This window comes from Sapajus apella, unplaced genomic scaffold, assembly GCF_009761245.1.
Source record: "Sapajus apella isolate SASKATOON/1434 unplaced genomic scaffold, GSC_monkey_1.0 scaffold56, whole genome shotgun sequence".
Lineage (NCBI taxonomy): Eukaryota > Metazoa > Chordata > Mammalia > Primates > Cebidae > Sapajus > Sapajus apella.
The window spans coordinates 13,803,004-13,816,789 of NW_022436996.1; the positions used below are offsets into that span (position 1 = coordinate 13,803,004).

General features: G+C 42.3%; 1 protein-coding gene and 1 non-coding gene across 2 annotated transcripts in view; one reads left to right on the forward strand and one right to left on the reverse strand.

The window, feature by feature from the left end:
* The window catches only part of LOC116528030 (collagen alpha-1(I) chain-like), a 32,108-nt gene that overhangs the window by 6,467 nt on the left and 11,855 nt on the right, over positions 1-13,786 (forward strand). The window lies entirely within an intron of this gene.
* Positions 10,869-10,973, reverse strand: LOC116528083. Its single transcript, XR_004258847.1, has one exon. It is a non-coding gene; the product is annotated as a U6 spliceosomal RNA (small nuclear RNA).

Below are 13,786 nucleotides of genomic sequence, written 5' to 3' on the forward strand. Positions count from 1 at the left end.
CCCCGCCTTCTCGTCTTTCCCTCTTCCCTCTTCATTCTCCTATTTAAGGCCTAGAATTGTGAATCTCTGAAAGGACATGCCCGTGTCCTTCTGTATTCCTGAGTTTATTTTAGAATGATGACTGCATATCTCAGGGTGTATATTCCTTCTGTGTGCTTTCTAGGGCCGGTGTGCGGTGTGTGTGTGTGTGTGTGTGTGTGTGTGTGTGTGTGTGTGTATTTAAATCTCTAAGCCCATGTTTATGTGTTTTCTTATGCCTGTATTTTTTTGATTTTTCAAGGATACCTTGCGTTCTGTTAGTCCTGGAGGCCAAGGCTGAATGGGTTTAGCTCTGTGCCCCTCCAATGACTTCAAAGAATGCCCAAAGTCTCTCGAGCTTGCGCGTGTGCACACACAGACACACACAGAGTAGGAATCCTTTACCTAGGGGACAGAGATTTTTGATGTTTTTGGTTGAGTCAAACCATTCCCCAAAGGCATTCATTACGCCAGGGGTTTCCATGGTGACATAAGTCAAGTAAAATATTAATGGACTCCTTGGCTATTTTGTTCTAAGGAATGCCATGGTCTACAGCCCAGACAACTTGGCTAGACCATTTCTAGATCACTGTGCCCATTGGCTGTTGCCAATGATACTGGTTGAACGTGATCACTAGTTATTTTAAAGGTGGCTGTAGAACAGAATGTAATTAAGGAAGTATAGTCTCTTCTCTAATAGGGTCCGGAACAGCTGTATGTTCAAAGAGTGTGCTACTCTGCTGTGTTACTCCGAGGGATTAAGTCTTAGACAGTTGAGCACCTTTTAGCCTACTCTAAGCTGCATGGAGTGTATGGGAAACAATAGGAAAAATTGGGATTAGGCTTCAGGTGTAGAATGGCAGGCCTAGCATGTGTCATAGGCCCAGCAAAGGAATAAGAACTGGGAGTACAGAAAGGCAAAAAGTTTAAACTGGGACTGGCTTTACTTCTAGGCTGGAATACATAATTCATTCGCAGGTTTGAGAGGGCCTTTGATTTATAACGTCTGAGCAAAGTGAGTACACTTCTGATCTAGGGCAGAAGTTGTTGACCTCCGGGCCAGGTGTGGTGGCTCACTCCTGTAATCCGAGCACTTTGGGAGGCAGTGGCTGGCAGATCTCCTGAGGTCAGGAATTTGAAGCCAGCCTGGCCGACATGCTGAAACCCTGTCTCTACTGAAAATACAAAAATTGGCCGCCTGTGGTGGTAGGCACCTATATTCCCAGCTACTTGGGAGGCTGAGGCAGGAGAATTGCTTGAATGCAGGAGGCAGAAGTTGCAGTGAGCTGAGATTGTGCCACTACACTCCAGCCTGGGTGACAGAGTGAGACTCCTTCTAAAAGAAAAGTTGTTGACCTCTGGCATATTTCATGCTGCCTCCTGGGGGTGGGCAGTGGGGTCAGAGGTGCCGGAGCTGCCTCCTGAACCAGCCTGGCTTTTCTTTCTGCTTCTCTCCAGCTTCAGTTGGTTCTCCTAGATTACAGCTCTCTCTCCTCTCTGTTTCTCGCTCGCTCTCTCTTTTCTCTGAACCTCAGCTCTCATCAACTCAACCTCCTCTTGTTCTGCCAGCTCTCACCTGTCAGCATTTTGGTTCCTGAAGTCACCACCCTTGAGTCTTATGCGCTTGTCTAGAGAGTTAAGCATAAAAGGCTTTTCCTGATTTTTCAACTAGTAGGAAAGTTACAACCAATCAGTTTGGGAGTTTGCTGTTCCCATCAAGCCCGTTCCTGTCTGCAGGGTGTGTTTGCATGTGGAGGCCACTCTAGCTCTCCCAGATTTTCTTCCCTTCACTTTTCAGGCTATGGCTCTTGGCATTTTATTTTTTTTCTAATCCATGTCTTAGTGCTTGGTCTTGGTGACTGGGTTTCTTAATCATGCCTGTCATCCCATCCGGAGATTTTGATATTTCATTTGGATCTGTATTTCCTCTATAAAGGCCTAGAGAGGAGAATGATGCACTAGAAAGAGAATGAAATTTAGATTCAGATAGGGGTAGATTTGAATCCTGCCTTCCGTTTACTTAATGTGAAATCTTGGGCATATTAACCTTCTGTGCTTTCTCTGAATCTTCGTACGCTTCATTTCTCTAATGTCTTAAATGGGGATAATAATATTTAATAAAACCTACGTCACTGGATTGTTGTGGTGATTCGATAATATAATATACAGAAATCGCCTTAGTGTAAGTACCTGATGGAAGTTGGGATGACTTTAATTGGCGATAATACCTTTAAGATCAAGTTATGAGGCTGGGGAGAGGCAGGGAACAATCCTGTGTAGTTCTCGGTATCAGGACTAAGGGAGTTATGGTGACTTTTTTTGAAGCAGGAACTCATCAGTGTTACCCCTGGGGCTGTCATTGTCCTGACTAGATGCTGTCATGGTGCCACCAACCCACATTACTGGCTGCATTGTTCCCACGTGGTGAACTCTCTCTGACTCGCAGCTGGTCCAGTGCTTGTTCTTGGAACACTCCTAAGGTCTTTCTGTCTCTGCTTTTTCCTGATCTTGTGACCCAGCATTGACCCTTTCGAACTGATTTTGAACTCAGTTCTTCTCTTAATGGGGCTCATTGTGGTCTCTCCATTAGTCTCCGTTGAAGTCAGACTGGCTTGGCCACTATAGTTCTTAGCTATCCTCTTCTATTCTGTTTTTTTGTTTGTTTGTTTTTTGTCTTTTTTTTTTTTGTTTTAGAGATGGAGTCTCACTCTGTCCAACCCAGGCTGGAGTGCAGTGGCATGATCTCGACTCACTGCAACCTTCACCTCCCGGGTTCAAATGATTTTCCTGCGTCAGCCTCCCCAGTAGCTGGGATTACAGGTATGTGCCACCACGCCTGGCTAATTTTGTATTTTTAGTAGAGATGGGGTTTCACTGTGTTGGCCTGGCTCATCGCAAGCTATTGACCTCAGGTGATTGGGATTACAGGTGTGAGCCACCACGCCCAGCCTGTCCTCTTCTATTCTGATGAGCATAGTTTTCTTTTCTATACCTACTTGGTTTTCCCTTGTTTATTTTCTCAACTTTTGCACATTGATTGGCATGAGCCTAAATTTAGTACCATTCAAGGCATGCATACTAATTGCTTCATTCATTTTTTCTTTTATTCATTTACTCAGTATGCATTCTTAGAAATCAGATATACAAAGACAAGGTCTGTGCTTCCAAGAAGCTCTCAGTCTGATTGAGGAGAGAAACAGGTAGCAAATAATGACAGCAGAGCCTGATAAGTGTTATGTTGAGATGGACACAAACTACAATAGAAGCATGAAGGAGAGAGTAGGTACTACTGCTTGGGGAATCAGAGAAGCATGAATGAATAAGGTGGGTTTTTTTTTTTTTTCTTTTTGAGACAGGGTCTCACTGTGTCACCTAGACTGGAGTGCAGTGGTGTGATCTCGGCTCACAACAGCCTCAAACTCCTGGGCTCAAGTGATCCTCCCACCTCAGCCTTCTGGGTAGCTGGGGCTACAGATATGCATTACCATGCACACCTGGCTAATTTTTGGTATATTTTGTACAGACAGAGTTTTGTCATTTACTCAGGCTGGTCTTGAACTCCTTGACTCAAGCAATTCACTCACCTCAGCCTCCCAAAGTGCTGGGATTACAGGCGTGAGCCAGTGCACCCAGCTAAGGTGAGATTTGAATTGACTTGTCTTTAAAAATACTCTGTTACCTGGTATAGAAGAAGATATAGGAAAAGCATACCACCAGCAGAAGTGAAATATGCAGAAATACAAGCCTGAGTGCCCTCTGTTCAGGGATGTGCAAATGGTGTGGGTTTAACATGAGATGTGGTGAAGAAATGGCAGAGAATGAAGTTGGAAAGGTAGTAGGGCAGCCAAATCGTGAAAGGCCTCGTAGGCCATTCATGCTACTGAGTTTGGGCTTTATTTTTCTGGGGATGGGCCTCCTTGGAAGGATTTCAAGCAAGGGCAGGATGAGATCAGATTATAAGGTTGGATTAAAAAGAAAAAGCTCTGGGGGCAACATAGAGAATGGACTGGCGTGGCTAGTGAAGTGGAGAGGCGAGGGAGGCAATCAGATTGGTGGTGTAGCAATTAGAGGGATATGGTAGTCATATAGGTAAGAAAAGACACCTTGAGTGAATGCAGGGGCGATGGGAAAATGAGACCGGGAATGGATTTTAGTTTTGTGCTGACTCTGTTTTTTGAAGATAAAATGATTAAGTCAGAGTTTATGAATTGGCTATTGGAGGTGCATAAAATGATGTGCTCTCTGAGTGCTTACTCTGTTCCTGAGAGAACTCCTCAAGTTCTGCTCTTGCTTTTGTAGGGCCTGCCTCTCGAGCTCTGTATTTTATTCACAGAAAGAAGCTTAACTATTAATACTCTGCTGCTTGCTTTGAATTTGCATTTCACAGCCCAGCCCTTTCTTTTTCAATGTTGCTACTTTGCTTTCAAGATTTAGTGGCCTGCCGGCTAAATAGACTATTAAAGAGCCTTGCCTAGGAGTTTAGCCACAGCTGTCATCATTTGTGTCCAGGAGCCATGGGCTTCAGCTTGCCTGGTTTAGTTGGGACTACCTATTTTTTTTTTTTTTTAAATCAGTAGCGGTAAGAGTGGTAAGGTGGGTAGTTCTGGGAAGTGTTACTGAGGAAATGGTCTCTTTTACTTGGAAAAAGAATGTTTCTATTAACTCAAACATTTAGAAATTCACTCATTCTCAAAGATGTTAAGTCATGGGTATAGGAAAAGGATGGGAGTTTAAGAAGTGAAAGACACCACCTTGACATGAATGAATGAATGAATGGTGAATTTTTAATAATGCACAATTGTGTTCACTTGTGAATTATGAATAATGTGTATAACAACTAAGTGTGCAGAGGGTCTCAATGTATATAGTTTGTGTATGCGAGGGCAATCTGGCTGTGACATATGTCACACCATAGATCAAAGTGTAGTTTGTGGTACACTTGCATTGGAGTCCCCAGTTTGCTTTGTGGATCATTCTTATGCACAATAAAGCTTAGGACTTACAGGGTTCCAGATTATACAGAAGCAAGAAGTGCAGTGGGCTGCAATGCCTGCTTTAAGGATATTAGGGAAACAAGAAAAGAAACTTTTGTGCCAGGCCACCGGGTATAAAGTTTTATGGCCTGAGGATGGAAGGAAATTAGAAACAGGGATTGTAAGGCCAACAGGGAGAAAGCAGAGCAAGTTTTCAACAACTTCTGTAAACAGTACATGTGATCAGTTGTTGTATGTTAACACTGGACATGCATGTGTGATGTGATTTTTGAAGTTATGAAAGTGTAAGCAATCTTTTGTTCAAAGTTTACCCCTGGATGCTGTGGGCAATGAGCTATGGGCCTGGTGCAATGAAGAAGTAAATTACTGCACAGCACTGTGCCTCAGGCCAGGAGCTCTTCACATCCTTTAGAGCTTGATTAAGAGATGCTGTGTTAGCTCGAGCAAAGGTCACTGGGAGTCTTTGGGTTAATTTTTTTTTAACCCGTATATTCTTGTAGTTCATTGAACTTCTTTAAGAGGAGGAAAGCCCAACTTGGGATCAATAAATGGTATAGTAAATATTTGTTTGAGTTCTAAAATGGACTATTATTTTAAAGAGTTGATTAGCAAAGTTTAAAATACTTGATATCCTTCATGGTTTGTGTCCGTGGGAGGTGTTTGGTGGAATGGTCCAGTAAGGAGAGAGGGAAAGAGTGCCATTACCTTAAAAAAGAATAGCCCTGATCAGGCACGGTGGCTTACGCCTGTAATCCCAGCACTTTGGGAGGCTGAGGTGGGCGGATCACCTGAGGTCAGGAATTCAAGATCAGCCTGGCCAACATGGTGAAACCCTGTCTCTACTAAAAACAAACAAACAAAAATTAGCCAGGCACAGTGGCTCATGCCTGTAATCCTGGCACTTTGGGAGGCCAAAGTGGGTGGATCACCTGAAGTCAGGAGTTCAAGACCAGCCTGGCCAACATGGCAAAACCCCGTCTTTACTAAAAGAAATACAAAAATTAGCTGGCACAATGGCTTGCACCTGTAATCCCAGCTACTCCAGAGGCTGAGGCAGGAGAATCACTTGAACCCAGGAGGTGGAGATTGCCATGAACTGAGATTGCGCCATTGCACTCCAGCCTGGACAACAGAGCAAGACTCTGTCTCAAAAACAAAAACAAAAAGAACAGCCCCTTACGAGTTCTGCTGGGTTCTTTGAGATGAACAGGCTGCCTATCCTGATGTCAAGGAGCTCCCAGCCTAATAGAGGTGACAAATGAACAACAATGAAGAAGTGAAGTGCATTTCATGCTAGAGGTGCCATGGAGTTTGGAGGAGGAATAGATTATCTTGCTGGTGAGTTTGTAAACCAGTGCCAAAGTGATGATGCCTCTGTGTGATGTTAATAGTTCACTAGTTACGCCCACACTCTTCTTAAGTCTCTGGACTAGAGGCTCATATTTCTCAAATCTCCTGTGCAAAGACATTTTTAACTTGAGTGCATATGTCAGAGAAAAATATGTATGCTTTCTAATATCGTTCAATTGAACATTTCCAAAATGTCTGGTAAATAATGTCTGAGAATGCCCAGGTCTTGCTGGAGGCTGGTTATAGCTATGGCAGGGTGCTGCAGTCATGAAGAGACAGTGGGTCCTTGCCTGCCTGCCCTATAGTGTGTATTCCGTAAAAGTGCCGTTATTCAAGTTGTCTTGCTTTTAGGCTTTTGAAATGTTTGGATTTGGGATGTTTTGGAAATTTCCCTGTCCAAAATTTTTGGAAGATAGGGATGGGGATCGGGATGATAACTGTTCTTTTTTTTTTTTTTTGAGACAGGGTCTCGCTTTGTTGCCCATACTGGAGTGCAGTGGTGTGATCATGGCTTACTGCAGCCTCTACCTCCCAGGCTCAAATGATCCTCCCACTGCAGCCTCCTGAGTAGCTGGGACTACAGTTGCATGCCGTCATGTCTGGCTCATTTTTGAACTGTTTTGTAGAGACAGTAGTCCCCACTTTGTTGCACAGGCTGGTCTCAAACCCCTGGGCTCAAGTGATCCACCTGCCTCAGCCTCCCAAAGTGCTGGCAGGATTACAGGTGTGAGCCACTGCGCTCAGCCAATTCCTGTTCTTAAAGAGACTATAACCAGCAAAGTTCATTCAGTGGAGTTCTGGCTCTACTATAATGGTTACTGGAAAGAGGTCCTGATCCCAAACCCAAGAGAGTGTTCATGGACCTCGCACAAGAAAGAATTCGGTGTGAGCCTGTAAAGTGAAAGTAAGTTTATTAAGAAAGCAAAGGAATAAAAGAATGGCTACTCCACAGACAGAGCAGCAGGATGGACTGTTCGACTAAGTATACTTATAGTTATTTCTTCATCATGTACTAAACAAGGGGTGGATTATTCATGAGTGTTCCAAGAAAGGGGCAGGCAGTTCCCAGAACTGAGAGTTTATCTCTACTTTAGACCATATAGGGTAACTTACAGACACTGCCTGGCATTTGTAAGCTGTCATGGCACTGGTGGGAGTGTCTTTTAGCATGCTAATGTATTATAAGTCGCATATAATGAGCAGAAAGGATGACCAGAGAGGTCACTTCCATCACTATTTTGGATTTAGTGGGTTTTGGCTGGTGTCTTTACTGTATTCTGTTTTATCAGCAAGGTCTTTGTGACCTGTATCTTGTGCCGACCTCCTATCTCATTCTGTGACTGAGGCCATCTAACCTCCTGGGAATGTAGCCCAGTAGGTCTCAGCTTTATTTTACCAAGTCCCTATTTATGAAGGAGCCACTCTGCTTTGAATGCCTCTGATACAATGGCTCCTAAGCCTGGCAAATCAGCAAAGTTTCCTTTAAAAAAAATCTGTCTGTCTATCTAGGTATCTGTCTATTTATCTGTCTATCTTTGAGACAGGGTCTTGCTATTTCACTTAGGCTGGAGTGCAGTGGTGTGATCATAGCTCACTGTAGCCTTGAACTCTTGGGCTCAAGCTTGATCCTCTCACCTCAGCCTCTTGGTAGCTGAGACTGAAGGTACACACCACCATTCCCAACGAATTTTAAAATTTTCTGTAGAGATGGGGGTTTCACTACTCTCTATTTTTCCCAGACTGATTTTGAACTCCTGGCCTCAAGTGACCCTCCTCCCTTGGCTTCCCTAGGTGCTGGGATTACAGGGGCATGAGCCACTGGGCCTGACTGTTGTTTATTGCTGTAGTTCTTTAGCAAAGGCTTTCATCATAATCATTTGATCAGCATTTTGAATCTGCTATTGCCCTAAATGCATGGAATTTTAATTCTGTGGGTTTGGGGTCAAGCAGAACTATAGGTCTTTGCTGATTTGGATGCATAATAATAGTGGAAACTCTGACTCATGGCAATGATTTTTAAATATCTTTTATCCTACCCCTGTCAATAAAAGATTTTTGAGCAGTCATTCCCCAATATATGGATTTTTAAATTTATTTATGAATTATATATGTGTACTTCTGTTTGATGTGCAAACACAGATGTTTTTTAAAAATGAGGTAAAAATAAACAGCATTGACAGTTCTAATATTTTTATCTCCGTCCCCTAGTGGATACACTGAGGATCCCACTGTGTAGCACACTGAAAGAACAGGGCCAGTGGTTCTTTAATTGGACCCCAACTCTTATTTAGATGCTACTGTCATAGGTAGCTGTCTGAAACAAAATCACCTGTTCCCACCCCAACCAAAGCACTCCTACTCCATTCCTTAATTTATGCAGTAATTCAACACATGTATAGGTTTAGCAGACATGATCCAAAAATCCAAAATCCAAAGTGCTCCAAATTGTGAAATATAATACTCAAAGGAAGTGTTCATTAGAACATTTGACATTTAGGATTTTTTGATTTGGGACACTCAGCTGGCCTGCCAGTATTCTCAAATCCAAAAAAATCCCAAATCCCAAACACTTGTGGTCCCAGGCGTTTCAGATAAGGGACAATATTGTGCAAAGTGTTGAATGAGGGACTGGTGATATAGTGAGGTCAAGGACCCAGATTATGCCAGCATAAACATTAAACAGTTGATTACTTAATATTACATTACTATAATTTTGATGTTTGCTAAAAAGTGTGAACTCAAAAGTATCTGAGACAAGTCTCAAAGAAAGTTTAGAAAGTTTATTTTGCCAAACTTAAGGAGGCACCCAAGACACGGTCTCAGGAGGTCCCAATGACATGTGCCCAAGGTTGTCAGGGTACAGCTTGCTTTTATACATTTTGGAGAGACATAATATATCAATCAATGCATTTAAGATTTACATTGGTTCAATCTGGAAGAGTGGGACAATTTGAGGCTGGCGGTAGGAGGGCTTGCATGTTATAGGTAGATTTATAAATTTTCTGATTGGCAGTTGGTGGAAAGAATTATTATGAATGGAAAGGAATGTCTGGGATATGTTAAGAGGTCGTGGAGACCAAGGTTTTATCATGTAGATGAAGCTTCCAAGTAGCAGGTTTCAGAGAGAATAGTTGGTAAATGTTTTGTATCAGACCTTAGGTTTGTATTGATGTTAATACTGGTTGGCTTCTCCTGAATTCCAAAAAAAGAGGAGGATGTAATGAGGCATGTCTGATCCCCGCTTCCATCATAGCCTGAAACAGTTTTTCAGCTTAACTTTGGAATGCCATTGGCCTAGAGTAGGGGTCGTTTCAGATGGTTGGGATTATTTTTGATTTCTGAAAGAATATCTATGTAACCTGAGAATGACCTCTTATGGAGGGTTTGAGAAATCTGTAATTTGGCAGCAGGAGGGTCATTGAAGCAAAGCTAGAGTGTTTCAGATCTAGAGGACAGAGGTGGAAATACCACAGCACAAGATGCAACTGAAGATGTGAGCAGAGACCAGGGGTCATGTGGGCTTAGTAGACCATATTAAGGAATTTAATCTTTATTTTGAGGGTAAGGTAATCCATTGAAGGATCTAAGGGAGAGTGACAGGGCCAGATCTGCATCTCAAAAGATCACTTAAAGGTGCAGCAAGTTGTATCAATTCTTTCCCTTCCTTTTCCTTTTCTTTTTGAGATAGAGTCTCATTCTGTCATCCAAGCTGGAGTGCAATGACGTGATCATGGCTCACCGCCACCTCAACCTCCTGGGCTGAAGCCATCCTTCTACCTTGGCGCCCCAATAGCTGGGACTACCGGTAGGCACCACCATACCTGGCTCATTTAAAAATTTTTATTTTTTTTTTTTTTTGAGACGGAGTTTCGCTCTTGTTACCCAGGCTGGAGTGCAATGGCGCTATCTTGGCTCACCGCAACCTCCGCCTCCCGGGTTCAGGCAATTCTCCTGCCCCAGCCTCCTGAGTCGCTGGGATTACAAGCACACGCCACCATGCCCAGCTAATTTTTTTTTGTATTTTTAGTAGAGACGGGGTTTCACCATGTTGACCAGGATGGTCTCGATCTCTTGACCTCGTGATCCACCCGCCTCGGCCTCCCACAGTGCTGGGATTACAGGCTTGAGCCACCGCGCCTGGCCTAAAATTTTTTGTAGACCTGGGGTTTCACTATGTTGCCTAGGCTGCTCTCAAATTCCAGGGCTCAAGTGATCTTCCCACTTCAGCCTCCCAAGGTGCTGGGATTGTAGGTGTGAGCCAGTGTGCCCAGCCTGTTCTCTCCCTTCTTGTATTTAGAAACCGTTGCTTTTACAGCTGCCCTCAGATTACACTCCCCTTTTCCCTACTTTCTATAAACTCTTACACGTCCTCCAAGGTCCATCTTTGTTGTCACTTTCTGGTGAAGGCTTCCTCCTCCAAACAACCACACCCTTTAGAGCTAATCTGTTCATATATATATAATTATTTCTACTTTTAAAAAATTTTAATTTTTTTTTTACTTTATTTAAAATGTAGAACGCTTCATGAATTTGCGTGTCATCCTTTCTCAGAGGCCATTGCTAACCCCAGTATCATTCCAATTTTGGTATATGTGCTGCTGAAGCAAACACTAGAGCTAATCTCTATAAAGGCACTTGGTAGGTTTTATTGCCATTTACCTGTTTTGGTCAATTGGGGGAGGGCAGATGCAGAAAATAATTACTTGAAATCTTCATGGCACACTATCATTTGGTTTCTTTGGTTTATTCAAGGCTCCTACCTCATTTTACTTATTCCTTTCTTTCTTTCTTTCTTTCTTTTTTTTTTTTTTTTTTAGACGGGGGCTCACTCTGTTTCCCAAGCTGGAGTGCAGTGACATGATCTTGGCTCACTGCCACCTCTGCCTCCTAGGTTCAAGCAATTCTTCTGCCTCAGCCTCCAGAGTAGCTGGGACTACAGGCATATGCCACCATGCCCGGCTAGTTTTTGTATTTTTTTAGTAGAGACAGGGTTTCACCATATTGACCTGACTGGTCTTGAACTCCTGACCTTGTGATCCACCCACCTCGGCCTCACATAGTGCTGGGATTACAGGCATGAGCCACCGTGCCCAACCTTATTCCTTTCTTATTATGAAGACTTCTGTACTGTTTGTATGTGTTTTTAATGTACGTAAATGCTGTCTTTTATTAACTTTACATTTTTTACTTTTTAAAATTAGAATGATTTTTAAACATTGACTCATTTTCCTTTGTGTATCTATAGTCTGTTGCTTCTAACCAGCGCTTGGTGCTCCACAGTGGGAATTCATCATATTTTACCTATCCTCTCTTTCAGTGGTGACCACCCAAATCCTTTCATTTTGCCTTTATCACAAGCAGTGCTGCGGTGAGCAGCCTTGTATATATCCTTTAGGGGCCTATGTGAGAATTTCTCTGGGATATGAACATCCAGGATCCGAATTCTGGGGTTGGAAAGCGACGGTAGGCTTATTTAGCCAGATCCTGCCTATTGCTCCCTAGAATAGCTGCACTGACTGTGTGTTCATCACAGTGCAAGAGTCTCCGTAGCCCCATGTCTCCACCAACTCTGGGCATGTTTTGATCAATCGGGTAGCTTCAAAGTAGTATTTCACTGCTGTTTAATTTTCATTTCTCTGGTTACTGGTGGGTTGAGCATTTCAGTAAATTTGTTAGCATGTTGTTACATTGCCTATCATGACTTTGTTTACTTTTTTCTTGAGTTACTCTCATTTTCTTGTTGCCTTGCAAAACTTTCATGTTGCCTTGCAAAAACCAAGGTGGAAGGATGGCTTGAGCCGAGGAAGTTGAGGCTGCAGTGAGCCATGATCATGTTACTGTACTGTAGCCTGGGTGACAGAATGAGACCCTATCTACAAAAGACAAAGAAGAGAAAGAGTAGATACAATTTGTTGCACCCTTAAGTGATCTTTCTGAGATGTAAATCTGGCCCTGTCACTTGCATAATCTCAATGTTAGTTGTCTGTACATTTTAGATATTGAAAACATTGTCTCCTAGAAATCTGAACAGAAATGTGTAATAATTTTGCTGCACATTAATTCTTCTATATTCTCTTTATGGCTATATTTTCCATCTTGAATCTATTTGGTCTAATGATATTGAGTAGATACTTAATGTTATTATGTCAGTTTAGTATTATGTCAGTTTTTAAACTCATCTTTTCTTGATTTATGCTACGAACTTTATCATGTATTACGTTCTCATCAGTAGATGAGTCCGTTTCTGACTCTTGCACTCTCTTCTGTTCTACTTGTTCATTTAAATGTTCTTGCTTGACATTGTTTCCATGCAGTGGCTCTATAGTACATCAATGGATTTGGTTGGGACAGTCCCTCCCCTACCTCTACTTTTTTCCTCTTTCTCAACATTTATTTAGTTATTTGTGGACCTTTATTGTTCCATGTAGATTATAGAGGTTTTCAGAGATCCTCAGAAAACCCAACTGAAATCTTAGTTGAGGTTAATTTGGGGGGAGAATTGATATTTTATGATAATAAACTATCCTTTCCAAAGGTATAGATATGTCTCTCCAATTATTCTTCTCATCTTATATGTTCTTTAGATTGATTTAAAACTTTTTATTTATATTTTTTATTAAGTGAGGTTATCAGTACTTTATAGCTTTTTATGCTGTTGTGAATTAAAACTTATTTTTCAATTCTATTTTTCTAGTGAGTTTTCCTTATCTGAAGAAATGCTCTTGATTTTAATCTGTTCACTGTACTGTGTTTCTCAAGAGCAGAGGCTGTGTCTTTTGTCTCTGTATTCCCAGTGTTTAAAACATTACATGGTAAGTGATCAATGAATGTTTGTTGAATGAATGAATGAAAGAGCAGGATACATAAAGCAGAATGGGCTGCTCTGATATTTGGGTCCATACAGAGGCTTCATGGGACCATCCACAACAGTTGCAGCAGACACCCCACCACAAGGACCAAGGGAAGGGGCAGTCTATTCCTTTACATGGCTGTCTTCCTAGGGGTGATGAATTAATTCCCCAAAGTGGCTCACTTAGCTTTAGTTGGTGTCTCCTCCAGTTTCCCTCAGACCACATAGATGTTTTTGAACATAGCATTTTGCTGTCTATTATGGCTTCTTCTGGGTACTCACTCTTGGCTCAAATTTACACATCCATTTTGGAAGCCTTCACTGGAGACTTGTGGTCAGACTAAAAAGCTTGACTTGGGTCTCCAAGCCATAGTTATGAAGTACCATAGGATTGGTTGTCTTCCTGGTACTTTCTTCTCCTCAGAAGCAATGAATGAAATGAAGCAAGCACTAAGACCTGTTAACTGCTGAGCCCAGCTTGGATCCCCAAAAGCAGAAAAGGGAATTTGAATACCAAAATCCAGCTACCCTTAGGACTGGAGCAAGATTGGACACATAGGTATAGGTGCTTTTG